Source organism: Tamandua tetradactyla, chromosome 25 (assembly GCF_023851605.1).
Source record: "Tamandua tetradactyla isolate mTamTet1 chromosome 25, mTamTet1.pri, whole genome shotgun sequence".
Taxonomy (NCBI): domain Eukaryota; kingdom Metazoa; phylum Chordata; class Mammalia; order Pilosa; family Myrmecophagidae; genus Tamandua; species Tamandua tetradactyla.
In genome coordinates this window covers 34,885,399-34,899,454 of record NC_135351.1, presented here as the reverse complement: position 1 = coordinate 34,899,454, position 14,056 = coordinate 34,885,399, and the positions used below count along the sequence as shown (strand labels likewise).

The 14,056-nt window shown below is 40.7% G+C and overlaps 1 long non-coding RNA gene across 1 annotated transcript in view; it reads right to left on the bottom strand.

Moving 5' to 3' along the window:
- Positions 1 to 1,356: 1,356 nt before the first annotated feature.
- LOC143669068 (uncharacterized) overlaps positions 1,357 to 14,056 on the bottom strand; it is a 90,910-nt gene continuing 78,210 nt past the window's right edge. The window contains exons 5-6 of the long non-coding RNA XR_013168676.1: positions 5,736 to 6,133; positions 1,357 to 2,021 (exon numbers count right to left, since the gene is read on the bottom strand). This is a non-coding gene — a long non-coding RNA (uncharacterized LOC143669068). The remainder of the gene's footprint in view (positions 2,022 to 5,735; positions 6,134 to 14,056) is intronic.

Sequence of the window (14,056 nt, the reverse complement as noted above, 5' to 3'; positions counted from 1 at the left end):
CTCTGACCCATATTTGGAGATTGAAGGCACCCTGTGGAGCAATCTGTTACTATTGACTTATCTGGACAATGAGAAAGCAAACAAGGCTAGAGCAACAACAGAAAAAAGAGTAACTGTGTGGGCTGCTGGATCCACACCAGTGTGGAGAAAGATAAGAACAAGATGTCATTGCACATCTCTCTCAACATATGCCACACTAAAATTCAGTGGGTGGTGTCACACATGCACACACACACACAGATACACACACACAACAGGGCTCCTCATTTACCTCTGCAGGTGGTGTGATCCAGCCTTGCTCCACCAGCCAAGCCTCTACCTATCTAGATTTCTGCTTTAGGCAGAGTCCAGCCTTGGCAGCCCTTTTCTAGAGAAGCCTGTGCTTCATCACTTAGTGGTAAGGTTGATGGAACGATACTCTCTCTAAATCCAGCTGCTGTAAGAGAATGATCCTAGGATATCATTTCTGGTCACTTGGATCCTTGTTTCTCTGAATTATGCCCTCTCACACTGAATCTAAATTCTTGCAATTGACTTATACTTAAATGAAATATTGTTCACTAAGGATCTAATCTTTTAGAATACATTACTCTAGAATGAACATAATATAAATCAATCTTGAAATAATTTTGCTGAGTGAAAGATGCCAGACAAAAAATAGAATGCTATACTGTATGGATCCATTTATATAAAACTAGAAAATGCAAACTGACCCATAGTAAGAAAAAGCACATCAGTGGGTGCCTAGGAGACAGGAAAGGAGGGATTACAAAGGGGCGTAAGAAAAGTTTTGAGGGTGATGAAGATATTGACCATCTTGAGTATAGTATGGTTTCATGAGTGTGTGCATACGACAAAACTTAGCAAACTGTATGATTTAGATATGGGCAGTTTATTGCATGTCAATTATATTTCAATACAACTCTTTTTTGTTTTTTTAAGAATTCAGCAAAAATACTGTACGAATCAGTATTCAATCAGAGGAGCAGAAACCCTGCTGGTGTTTCTAAATGTCCACCACTGAATTAGACAACTGTCAACACCTGTCTCAGACTCAGAAAGAGGATAAAGCTGCCCATGGGAAAGAGACCTAAGTAGGTGGTCAGTTTTAACATTTTAGTGGCAAAATTGGCCATCCCAGTTGATCCACTTAATTGAAGGCCTAAAACAAAGTGAAAAAGTGTCATGACATTATCTTTGACATAGCATCAGTTAAATAACCATCTACCATTAAATGAGAAAGGAAGGCAGGCTGGCTGCACGCCTCATGGATAGTTGCTGACATTTTACTCTATTGCAGAAGAATTCGGAGTCATCCCCTCCCCCTTCCCCACCCACTCCCACCATTTTGGTCCTTGAAGCTTTAAAGTCTCCAACAAAGTTGATTCTTAGGATTAGTGCATGTTAGGGTCACATGGGCTGACCCTGAACACCGAACAGAGCGGAAAGAATTATGGAGATTTGCCACGCATGCTCTGGACAGACCCTCATGCAAGCAAAGCTTTTGGTGTGAAATTGTATTTTATAAAAATGCAATAAAAACCTGCTAAATCCTGAAAGTGGGTCTTTTTTTTTTTTTTAACCCTCCAAAGTTCAGTGCCACTGGCTGAGAAGTTGAGGGAGAAAACAATCTGCTTCCAAATGTCTGTTTCCTTTCTGGAGCCCAGAAGTGGTGCTGTCACAAGCAAGGTGCAGTGTCTCAGCAGCTGTAAGCCCTTGTCCGCCTTTGTCCTGCCCATGGCCGTTTGCCACCGCCAACCAGCGGGCTCTGAGAGCAGGCACTAGTTGAGTAGTCCCAGGAGGAGCTCCCAGGCATGTGTGCTCACCACTGCTGTCCCTCGAGCTCTACAGTTTGCCCAGTGTCACTTCCGTAGACGGCAGGGAGACATAGATGTGTACATCTCATCAGCTTTGTCTCACAATCATCACCAGGGCTCAGAAGGGGAACCAAAGGGCCGAAGTCCCTGAATGCATCCCAAGCTGAGTGCCTGATGTCTTTCCCCCAACACCTCATTGAGTCACTGGTCAAAAAAAAAAAAAAAAAAAAAAAAATATATATATATATATATATATGTAGATTGTTATGATCCTGGTACTGAAACAATTTGCTTGAGTTGTTTTGCCTCAGATAAAGCATTCAAAAAACGTCAAAGGTGCTCTTAAAACAGGCTGTGGGTAATCTTTTCTATTTGATTTTCTGACTGGCCAGTGAAGAAACAGCAAGCAGTTCACCTGGGATCCGACATTATACTCTACATTGGTGCTTTATAGCTTCCAAAGAGCTTTTTCACAAAAACAGTCTCATCCTATCCTCAGATAACCCTGCGAGGTGGGTGGGGTGGATGGCTCCTCTTATCACCATTTCCTATATGATAAAAGAAGAGGAAATAAGGCATGCCGTGCCCGAGGGTGGGCTGCTCTGCAGTGAGGTAATCAGAAGCTAATCCAAGGAGACCAGGTTCGTGCTCCTTTATTTTTGCTTTTATTTTTTCTTTTTCATCACACCAAGCCACTTCTGTGAAAGAAAGGTACATGCATTTTTCTAATTCAGCACGTCTCTGGTTAAATACTTATACAGTTCCAGCTTCAAGTTTGGCGGTCTCAGTAGCTAAGCCTGATAGAAAATGATTTTTCCCTGCTAGGATGATCATTTTCTTCTCCACCAGAATCCCTAAAATAACATTCATAATACCCTTTTCTACTCTCTCCTCTCCTCCTCTCTCCTTTTCTCCGCCTTTTTTTCTCCCTTTCTCTCTCTCTTTTCTTTCTGTTTGTAGTTGTTGTTATTCAGTGAATGGGGCATAGAAGCAATGGATGGCTCGGCTACAGGAACTGAGTTTGAGAAATTATAATTTCACATAACCACTATGGAGATCTGTTTTATCTGCAACATTGTTTTTGTTAAAATAATGTGGGTATTTTTTTTCTGCAGGAATAAGGAATAAAGAGCAAGAATATGATTTTCATGCTGATCAAAAAACGTATAAGGTTAAAAAAAAAATCAAGAGCTATATAATTTGTAAATTTTCTTAAGTGGAATGCAATCAAACCCAGGTCAGTCTACGAGTCAAATATTGAGTGGCTTTTTAAATTTTTAGTGGTTTCATTAGTCTTACCAATAAACCACTTTTAATATGATATGCCAAGGCAAAATATCTAAAATTGAAGAAGGAAAGAGACCAGAATTTTAACATTCTCTTCTTCACCATTATTAGTACCTGCTAATTTCTCACACTGATGACTTTTTCTTTTATCTCAAATCCAGCTGTCAACAAAACAACAACACAGAAGAGAAGAGATGTAATGGTCCTTCTAGAGTTCTGTTTATTTTCTGCTCTTCTTTTCCAAACTAAGCCTCAGCAGGTGATGACGTATTTAAGAACTGACCAATGCTGAGCTGTGTTTAGATGCTGAATACAAAGGCTGTCCTTAGGCCAGCACCTTTATTTGGCTCTAAGGCCATGGTCCGAAAGACATGTGTGCTCTGAGCCCAGCGGCAGAGTTAATTAATTATTCAAATTATAATAGTGACACTTGAACAGTTGAGATTCTCTCATGGTCGGATAATGGACCATCTTGTGGGGCTCCGTCAAGTTCTCCAGACCTTCAGTGGCTGGATGAGTGAATGGGCAACGTCCTCTCAGCCAGGCTCCAGATATGCAGGAGACAATGGCTTATTTCATTTAAGGAATTGAGCCATTCGTAGACTCAAGAACAAACATCTAACAATGACTATGAATAATGTAAAAGTATCCCCTCTGAATTTCCATTATGCTCCTAACAACTGGGTTAGATGAATCAAGTAGTGTTGTGACGTCTGCAGGCTGGAGGTGTGCAAGGAAATTCTCCTGTGAAGTCCCTTGTGCAAAATGCCCTGGAATGGAATCTGAGACCTGTTAGTTCAAAAGTGTCCTGAATGTTCTTGTTGGCAGTGCAAGGGCAGGGAAAGAGGGCAGTCTCTGAAGTCGCTAGAGCCCTTCAATCCCATGCATAAACTGGCTGTTTGTAAACACAAACACTGAAAAGAGTACAGCAAATCAAACTGAACATGATAAGGCAAACTATAACACTCCTTTAGGAACAAGGTGTTCCAAGGAGCAAAATGCTATTTGTAAAATGTTCTACAAAGAGCAATGCATCCTTAAGAAGTATCTTTGATTTCCTGAGTTTTTTCTTGTTTTGCTTATTTATTTTAAAATGTTATTTGGGAGAGCTAGATTTTCTCCAATTTAAAAAGAAAGAGAATGCTAGATTTTTTTAAACATAGTCTTGAGCAAAGAAAATAAAAAAACCAGGGTGGGCCATGGTGGATCAGCAGGTAAGAATGCTTGTCTGCCATGCCTGAGGACCCGAGTTCAATTCCCGGTGCCTGCCCATGTATTAAAAAAAAAAAAAAAAACACAGAAGGATATAAAAGTCACTTTTTTGTGATTCCATTTGTACAAAAGTTTAAAGCAGGTAAAATTGAGCAATGTATATTTTAATGACCCAAACATAGGGGGATAAAGCTATAAAGAAAATCAATAGATGACTAAAACAAAATTCAAGATTGCTATCCCTTGGGGTGGAGGAAAAGTAGGAAAGATGTGACCAAAGGGGGCATAGGGGTGTCACAAATTCTGACAGTGCTGCCTTACTTGGTGGTGGTTGCCTTAGTGCTCAGCTCATTCTATTATTCTTTAAACTGAACATAAATATTGTCGTCTATTCTCATAACTGTATAATCTAGAAGTTCGTTTTCTTTCAAAAGAAAAGAGGGATCACATTTTGTGATTCCTTTTCATTTCTTCAGATGCTAACATATCTTTCTTCTGAGGGAAGACTTCACTCTGAGATACCTTTAAAGAAGCTCAAGATGCAGTTTCCAGACTCATAGACAATGCTGCCATTAAGAAATAAAAACAATCAAATAAATATCAGAATAAACCCTTAGTTGAAAGATTTTTGAAAGTTGCCATGCATATGTGCTGTCCGCCATCTCTTTCTAAGCGTACCCCCAGAGATCCCTGTGGGACCTCTTTCCTGATTAAATATGATCCCTGGGCAAGCCTTACCTTTCCAATCTTTACACTCAGCTCCACCGTTCCACTTACCTGCCTTTCCTGCCCTCCTGCATGGTTTGACCTCTCTTGGGAAGCCACTCTGATAACCTCCATCTCAAGCGTCCTGTCCCTTTCCTGAACTCTTTACTTAATTCCTCCAGCAGCTAACCTTGTGTGCAACACCTGCATTTTCCTGACCAGGTCATGTCCCTCCTAAGCGCAGAGCTGGACCTCTCCTCCCTTGCAGGTAGCTCCATCCACCTGACTGAGGCCTGCCCAAAGGATGCCAAAGACACACAAGATACCAGGACTAAAACCTCCCCCAGACGGCCCCAGGCTCTTCCTTCCCTCATGAGGGACTGCTCACAGGAGACCCAGTACAGCAAATCCAAGCCCTAGGGAGAAGCAGCACCACATCAGGGGTCGGCAAACTTTTTCTGTAAAGGTACAGACAATAAATATTTTTAGCTTTGCTGGCCTGGATGGTTTCTATCCCCTTTTCTTTTTTTTCCTTACAATCCTTGAAAAATTTAAAATGCTTTCTTCGTGCCCATGCTGCAGAATGGATTTGCCCTGAGGCCTTAGCTGACCCCTGTACTAGATGGAAGGACCTTGGATTTCTGAAGGACTATATAAAGTAGAGCCTCACCACCCCCACCACCTCCCACTTCCTACCCCCCACCCCATACCTACTCACTGACTCACTGGCCCATGATGACAGTGATCAATGCTCTTCGATCCCATGCAGCTTTCTCTGAACCCTGGTGGTGGAGCCTTCTGTGGCCATATGCAGTAGAGATAAATGATATTCAATGGATTTGAATCAAGTAGAGTACCAGTTTAAAGAACGTGGGGTCTGTTTGCCCCAATAAGTCTTCTTCACTCAAAGATCCCCTTGAAAAAAAGACCGCTTCCACTAAATCGATCTCATTTGTTACTCTTATTTGTCTGGCCGACATCTGAGCAACTACCACAACCAAATCAGTCAATCCGGGTCATGGAACAGGCTACTCACAGAGCAGCCTCTCGTAGAATCATCACTTTAAAGTCCAGCAGAAGCATCCAAGTGGGAAGCAGAGCCAAGCAGGAGTCTGGAAGAGCAGAGAAAGAAGAAAATGTGTGCTTCACCACATAAACTGAGTCTGCAAAGCTTCTGGGAACTTCATGTCTTTCTGACTCACATCACTAATGCTTTGCTCTGATAGCATTTCCACACACACCCCCTTCGCCCACCTCCCTCCTTTAACATTAATCCCAGTTCCTACTGAAACCTGGAACCCACTGGAATCAGCATGCCCAGGCAATCTTCGATGTCAAGTCATAGTGGTGTAATGAAAGGCTGCAGGTGGAAAACGCCCCACCACAGACTGTTTGGCTCAAACTCCTGCCAGGACAGTGCAGTTCCCATGTCAAGAAAGAGCTCCCTCACTTGTACCAACAGGTTTCCTCCCCCAAAACAGCAGACTGCTTTTTTTCTGATACTAAGTTGCTATTTCCTTTCCTATGCTGACATTTGTTTTGTTCCTTGAAACTGCGACCTGCAAACTACCTCAAGAGCAAGTTATTCTTTCTGCAAGACCTTAGTTTCCAGTTACTCTTGGGGCACCCTCCTAGGTACAGGGGGAATTCAGTGTCAACCCAAGACTGACAGATTTTCATACCTCTCTGTAATCCACTTCTAGAAGCAAAGGAATGAGTCTCATTTTGACTCTGACCTAAAAGGTGGAAGAAGGAAGTGATGGCTTTCCTACAGCTGGTTAAAAAAAGGATACACGGACCTGCTTTGTTTGGGATTCACAGCTCCCTATCTCTGAAATCATATTCACATATAAGTCTTCCGCTGGAGCAGACCTTATCCTAGATCTTAATTCTCAGCAACTACAGCATGCTCGGATTGGCCTATCATATGTTAGGTTTGACTCTGCCACCTTAGTTAAGTATTTGGTGAACTGGTATTAATACAGTATTCACAGCTGATTGGTTCATTCTTCCAGGGAACCAGTAATTTCCTTAGTCCTCTGAAAATGGTCATTGTGAACCTTTACAGAGCAATGGAAAGGAAAACTAGCTCCCTTCTTGCTGCTCAGGAGCCTCGTGCTTGGGAAATGCGCGCTCATGGCGTGGTCCCTTGGGGTAGGAAATGGGATGCTTGGTGCCCGAGTCTAATGCTGCCAGGTTTAGCATGGGGGGTAGAGGTGGGGATGGGGAGATGGTTTCACCATCACAGTGAATAAAGGAATGGGACTTGGGCTGGTTTAATATGACCTAGACAGGTAGAGCAGAATTGACTTTGCGATTAATCCCCTACTGCCTCTCCTCTAACGAATCATATGAAATATAAGTCAACAGAAAAGAGCAACTCTTTTATGTTTCTTGAAATGTTTATTTCTTAGGCAGGGTTTTGCTTATGTGATTAATTTTGAAGGATTTCTAGCATGTTTTTTTTTTTCCAGCAAAGGGATGAAAACCGCAGTTTTGAATTTTGATTATCTTAAGAGAGGTCTTGGCCCCTGTTAAATTTTGTTGGTGAGAATTCATAGAAAGTTATTGGAAGGCAACCATATTCTTAGAAAGCTGCTTATTTAAGACACAAGTGGGTCAGTTTTGAGGTTATTCCTGGAGCTGGATGCATTTGTTCTCACAGAATCACACATTTTGACATATTCTTTCACAAGTTCTTGGTCTCTTTTCTAAAAATTGACAGGCATAAGGAAATGTTAATAATTCAGAAAGTAAAATATGCTTATGCCTGCAAACAACGGAGATGAGGAAAGGTGCCCTATTTTTACTGTGAATCTTCCTAAGAGTATGAAAAATGCAAACCTGAACCTGGCATAGAAACGGTACAAAAGATACCGGCGCTTAAATCTTTGTGATTTTTTCAGCATTATGCAATGTTTTCATTTTCCTTGATATTAAACAACGTAGATTCCAGCTTTAAATCACTATGTTCTGTACTAAGCCACCTAAATAATGAAAGAAAAGAAAAAAGAAGGGGAAGCTTCTAAGGCAAAATGTGGCTTCTGTTGGATGCAACCATTTTTCATCGTAATAACTTATCCATTAATTCTCATCTAATTTAAAGATAAATTTGAGTGTGATTGTGTTGTAAATGATGCTAACGTCTTTTAAAGAGATATGAGTAGATCTTATCTAGCCACTAATGTCTCCATGTATTTTCTACAATTTTTTGCAATAGTTTTTTAGTTACATTTGAGCATAGCTGTTAAGCAATAAAAATAGCCTCATAATCTGTAAATGACATGTCATCTTCAAACTAAAGATGACTTTTCTTTAGAGTTGATAAACCTCATCCTTTGAATTGCTAGTCTACCTATACATAACTTTACAGAAAATTACCTACCAGAAACACCAAATTAGGCAAATACCTTGAGAATTAATACTTAAATTCATGGAAAGAAAAGAAATTCTTTGTGCCGACAGATTTTGCTGAGAGCAGTAGGTTGGGCAGGCCCTTTCCCACTGGCACCTTTGTTTCCTTTGCCTTTCCCTGGGATCTTCCTCTCTCCGTTTTGCTGCTTCCTTCTTGTCTTGCCATCTCAGCTTCAATCTCACCCTAGGATGACTTTTCTGACCCCCAGTCCGAGTGGGTGCCCTGTTATGTAATTGTCTACATAGCAGCACTTATCGTTAGCTGATATTCTTGTTTTCTGTTTTCGTGCTCCTCACACTTGGAGAGTACAAACTGTAATCTGACACCCAGAACAGTGCTTGGCAAGTGCCTGGTGGCAGCTCGTGGCCCAGCACAGGTAAGCTTCTCTCTCAGGTGAGGCTCTAGGTACCACTCCTTATGCCTAATACCTAATTGCGCTTGTGTTCAGTCCCTACAGCTGCAGTATCAAATTGCCACAAACTCGGTGACTTCAGACAACAGAAAATTGCTCTCTCACTGTCGTGAAGGGCAGAAGTCTGAAATCAAGGTGTCAGTGATTCCAGTTCTGTCTGGAGGCTCTGAGGGAGAATCTGTTCCCTGCCTCTCTCCCAGCTTCAGTTGCTGGTACTCCTTGGCATTCCTTGGCTTGTTGACACATCACTTCAGTTTCTGTCATCGCAACAAATTCTTCTCTTTGTGTGTCTCTGTGTCTTCACATAGCCTTTTTATAAGAACACTTGTCATTGGATCCAGTATGGCCTCATTTTAATTAATCACATCTGCAAAGATCCTGTTTCCAAATAAGGTCACGTTCTGAGGTTCCAGGTGGACATTCATTTTGGGCATACACTTTTAATTCGGTCCTGTGTTAGGTCCAATAGGCAGGCTTGGATATACCAAGGGCACCTAAAACTACTGCTGACTAGCATACGTAAAGTGCCATTTGCCATATTTTCTTTCCCTTTGATCTTTTGCTCATGCTGTTGCTTTTTCTAGAATGTTCTTCTGCTTGTTAATTTCAACTCTTAAACACAGGCTTCCTCTTCACAGACACTTCTTCAGGGAGGTTTCTCCCATTTCTCAAAATGGGTTTGTTACATGCACTGCAAGCGTCTGTACTTCCATTTTGTAATGTCCTTCCCACTTGTCTGTCTTATTCTTTACCTCTCTTCCTTATACAGCTTCTGTGAGCACATCTGGGCCAGTTCTTGCCAGGCACCAGGGGCTTGCCCGCCACTTGGGTGCATTATAAGTGCTCAGAAGACATTTGGAGAAATAACCAACCTAGGAAGAGCAAGCACAGACCTCTTATTTATTTATCATTTAAATGGCAAATACTTTTACTCTTCATTGGATTCTAGAAAGGATTTCCTATTTCTTTTACCACCTGCTCATAGATACTCTGCTAAACTGCTGACATTTTGCTGGGAAGAGATGGTGGGGAAGGGGGTGGGTGGAGAGAGAGAGAGAATGAAAGGCAAATGCTAGATAAAGCAATAGCTTTGTTTTAAGATATTAAATGTAGGAATAGACGTTCAATGGGCTTGATAAGGGGCTTAATGTTATGCATAGAGGAGCAGTTGATTACAACATACAATATTCTGACACTAATATATTTGATTTAGAATAAATATAATACAGAACTATTTGCATTTTTGCTTTGGGTTTTAAGCAATGATGAACATGATGAAAAACACTTTTAGTCAAATATTAGGTTTTAATTATCTAATTTTAAAATATTTTTTATATTCTCTCTTCATGCGGTGATGGCTAGCATTCTACACTCTCAACCAGCAGCTTAATATCTACCTTAATAATGAAATGAAAGGAAAATTAGATTTTTGTAATAAAAATCTGCTGTAAAGCAAATGGGCCAAAGCATATTATATTAATGCAGTTCTCCTGTAATTTAGTTTGAAATAATACTGCTGTAATTTCTCCAGAAATACTTGTAGGGAAGAAGAATTTCATTTTACTGTAATTTTGTGCTCACTGTCACTATGAATTTGCAAGTTTCAGCTAGCATTGTTCAACCATTTTTAAATGCACCATATTTTTTCCTTTTCTTCTTTGCATAAGTAGGAGCATATCTTTGGCACTCTGTATGGAACCTTCTACTTGAACTGCTGCCAGCTCCAGTCTTTAAGGAGAAATTTACACGGCACTACCAGGTGGGCAGACAGAAAGGCAGGATAAATCAGTGTCGAAATTGTGGAGAAAAACAGTCATAATTCCTAAATTCTGCATGACCAAAATGGTAAAAGCTTAGGAAATACAAGCTCAAACTATATTCATTGTTGAAACTGATTTTTAGTGATTGCTGTGGATATTTTTAAAATTCTGAAATCACTCAAAAGCCAGTCACATATGAATGTGCTTTGTGTGTGTGTGTGTTTGAAATCATTAGCATTTGGGAATTGGAAAGTTCTGTTATGAAATCCTTTCTTTGGCTACTGTAGCGAATCTTTCAATTTATTCTAACTATCTCTTCATAAATCAGTAGTGAGCATCTTAAATTTTTCTTGATACTAGAACAGCAATTTCTTTAGCAAGCATACTGTCTTATAGTCACAGTATTCTTTCTGTCTCATCTAGACACAATAGGTAGAATCGAGCACAAAGAAGCAAATGGATGTACTGAAAACAAAGGGTAAATTTAGGGGGGCAAGTCATGTACAGGGTCTGAGGGCATTTCCTGTCGCGTAGGAAACATCCACATCAGCGGCTGTCATCTCTGCTGTCTCCTTACTTCCTGGAATAGGATCAAACTAAACAGAACAATAAAAATGGCCATTTCTCTGTGTTTTGGAATTCCAAATCCTATTACTGGAACACTAAATCTTTCACCCTACTGGCTACCAGGCTTTCCAAAATTAAGTGTTTTTATGGTTTGTTTTTTAAATGTCTTATAACAACGTATTAAAAATGTTATCCCCAAATTCTAATAGCCCTTATGCAAGAGGTGAACTATTGACTTTTTATTCAATTTAACTTTTGTTTTTACTTTTGTAACTGGCTAAACAAAATTCGTTTTCCCTTGACTTCTCAGACTCCCTTGAGTCTTAGGCAAATGACTGGGAAGTACATAATAAAAAAAAAAATCTTCAGTTTGCTCTGTGAATTTATTAATTCTTCTCCCCCACATGTACTTGTCGGTTCAACAATTTCCAAATCTGACAGATAATTTTCATTTGCCTTTATACAAAACCTCCCCACACAGAGAATGGGGTCATATTTTCTCAGCTCCATCACCACTTTTCAATTTGTAGAAAATCCATCGTCATCTGCCAAGTTGGCAAGACATCAAAAGTGCATTGATTATTTTAATGGGAATAGCTGGCCCAGTTCTGGATGAATTGGGGGGACTGATGTCAGGTCTGGGGAGAACTTTTGTGGTATAAGTATCTACATGATATAGAATGTTGTAGGTAGAGAGGCACAAAGAAATCAACTAGAACCACTGCCTCTCAAACCACATTGAGACTACTCTGGAGATGTGCAGCTGTGAGTTAAGTGTGCTGGAGGAAAGGGACAAATAAGAGCTACAGGATGGAAAGGGACAAACAAGGGTGTGCATGAGTGTGTGTGTGTGTGTGTATGTGTGAAAGAAAGAGAGATGTAGCTAGTAAATAAAGTAACACTTTACCCAAACAAATTCAGATTATGGAAGCAAATGCAAAATTTTCATGAAGGTTTAGGATGGAAACATTTTAATTTTCTGTTTGGAGTCACAAATTAATCCCAGAAAGAGAGCAAACTCATGCAGCCTAGGAGAAACATTAAGATTCACCTAAGCCAATGTCTTCGTTATGCTGGTAAGGAAGTGGAAGTGACTTGTCAGACCGAACTGATGATTATTTGAGCCACTAAAATTCAGGTTTTCTGACTGCCAGGCCTCAGCTCTGCTTCATAGATCTCTGAGGAAAGAGGAAATACAGAACTATCTTCTACTAAATTTCCCACGGGCCAGACTAATAATAGATCCCAGACTTCATCCAGTGGTGAAGAGTTCAGACTCCAGGATAGATCATCATTATGGAAAATCATATCCGGCTATTACTACCTGTGTGACCTTGGACAGGTCATTTCAGTTCTCTGATTCCTAGTTTTCTTCAGGGGTACAGTGAAGATCATAAATGATCCTTCATCACTGACAAGGATTATATGAGGTCATCCTCGCAAAAGGTTTGACAATGCTGGGCACATAAAAATTTGGCTCAATAAATATTGAATAAAAAGAGAGAGAAAGAATGTACTGTTGTGATTCTGTGAATACACTGTGAGCCATGGGTTGCACACTTTGAATGGATGTGACTCTCTCTCGATAAAACTGCTTTAAAAATATGTGTTATTAAATGGTGCTGCAATGGTGGGCTGCTCACATGGAGAAAGAATGAAATGTGACCCCGTCATATAGTATACAGAAAAAAAAAAAAAAAAAATATATATATATATGTATATGTTGTTGTAGCAGGGGGGCATGCCATGGATATTTTATGTTGATTTTAAGGATGAGAAAAAGTAAGGTTTAGTAAGATTCAGTAATTTGCCACCCAGTCATAAAAGCAGAATGTTTTAGCTGTATCTGTTGGAACCCAAAGCTCAGGTCATGCCTGCGGCACCACCAAGCCTTCTGACATGAGGGGCAGGGAATAGAAAGAACTCAGAGGTTGGCCATGCGGAGAGCTGGCTCCTGTGCTCATGCTGTGTTCTCAAAGTCCTCTGGCAGCCTCCCAGCTCTTCTAGCAATCTGTGGAGCTGGGAACGGGGATGCTGCCAGGTCACAGAAGTCATTGAGAATGTGCAGGTGACAGAGCAAATATCACCCTAGGCCAAGGGCTGGAATGCAACCTTGGCTTCCTCTAGCTAATTGCCAGTCTGTTCCCAAGGGCAGATGGCATGTCCTCTGTCTCTCCAGAACTGACTCTCCCCACGCCCTGCTCGGAGTAAAGCTTGACGCTGTCTCAGCTCTGCCGGTGATAAAGTGACCTTGAAAGGGACGTTTCACTTTTCAGGGCTGTTTTAGGACAGAGCCTCAAGACATGTTCCCAACTTCCTAAAGCAGATTCTAGAGGGTAAGGCCCTGTAGTTTCAATAGAAACTTAACTGAGTAAAGCTTACATCAGGGGGGGAAATAAGCAAGCCCTGTCAGTGAGCAGCTCAACTAATCCTCACAAGTGAACACAGCTTCAAATTAAGTAGTAGAGTGACCCCAGTACTCCAGAAGACTCCCCTTGCACCCCAAATAACTGCAATCTGCTCCCATGATGACCATTTTAGCAAAGTTCTAACATCATAGGTTATTTTGGAAATTTCCATAAATGAAATTACACAGTATGTTTTCTTTAGTAGGTGGCTTTATCACTCAACAGTGTATTTGTGAAATGCATCCATATCATTCCATGTTGTTATAGTTTGCTTATTTTTTCACTGCTAAAGAGTAGGGGATCAGTAAACTATGGCCTGCAGGCCAAATCCCATCCAACTTCTGATTTTGTAAGAAAGTCTCATTGAAACACCACCAGGCTCATTTGTGTCTTATTGTCCATGGTGCTTTCACACTCCGATGGAAGAGTTTAGTTGCAACAGACCCCATGGTTGGCAAAACCAAAATTATTTT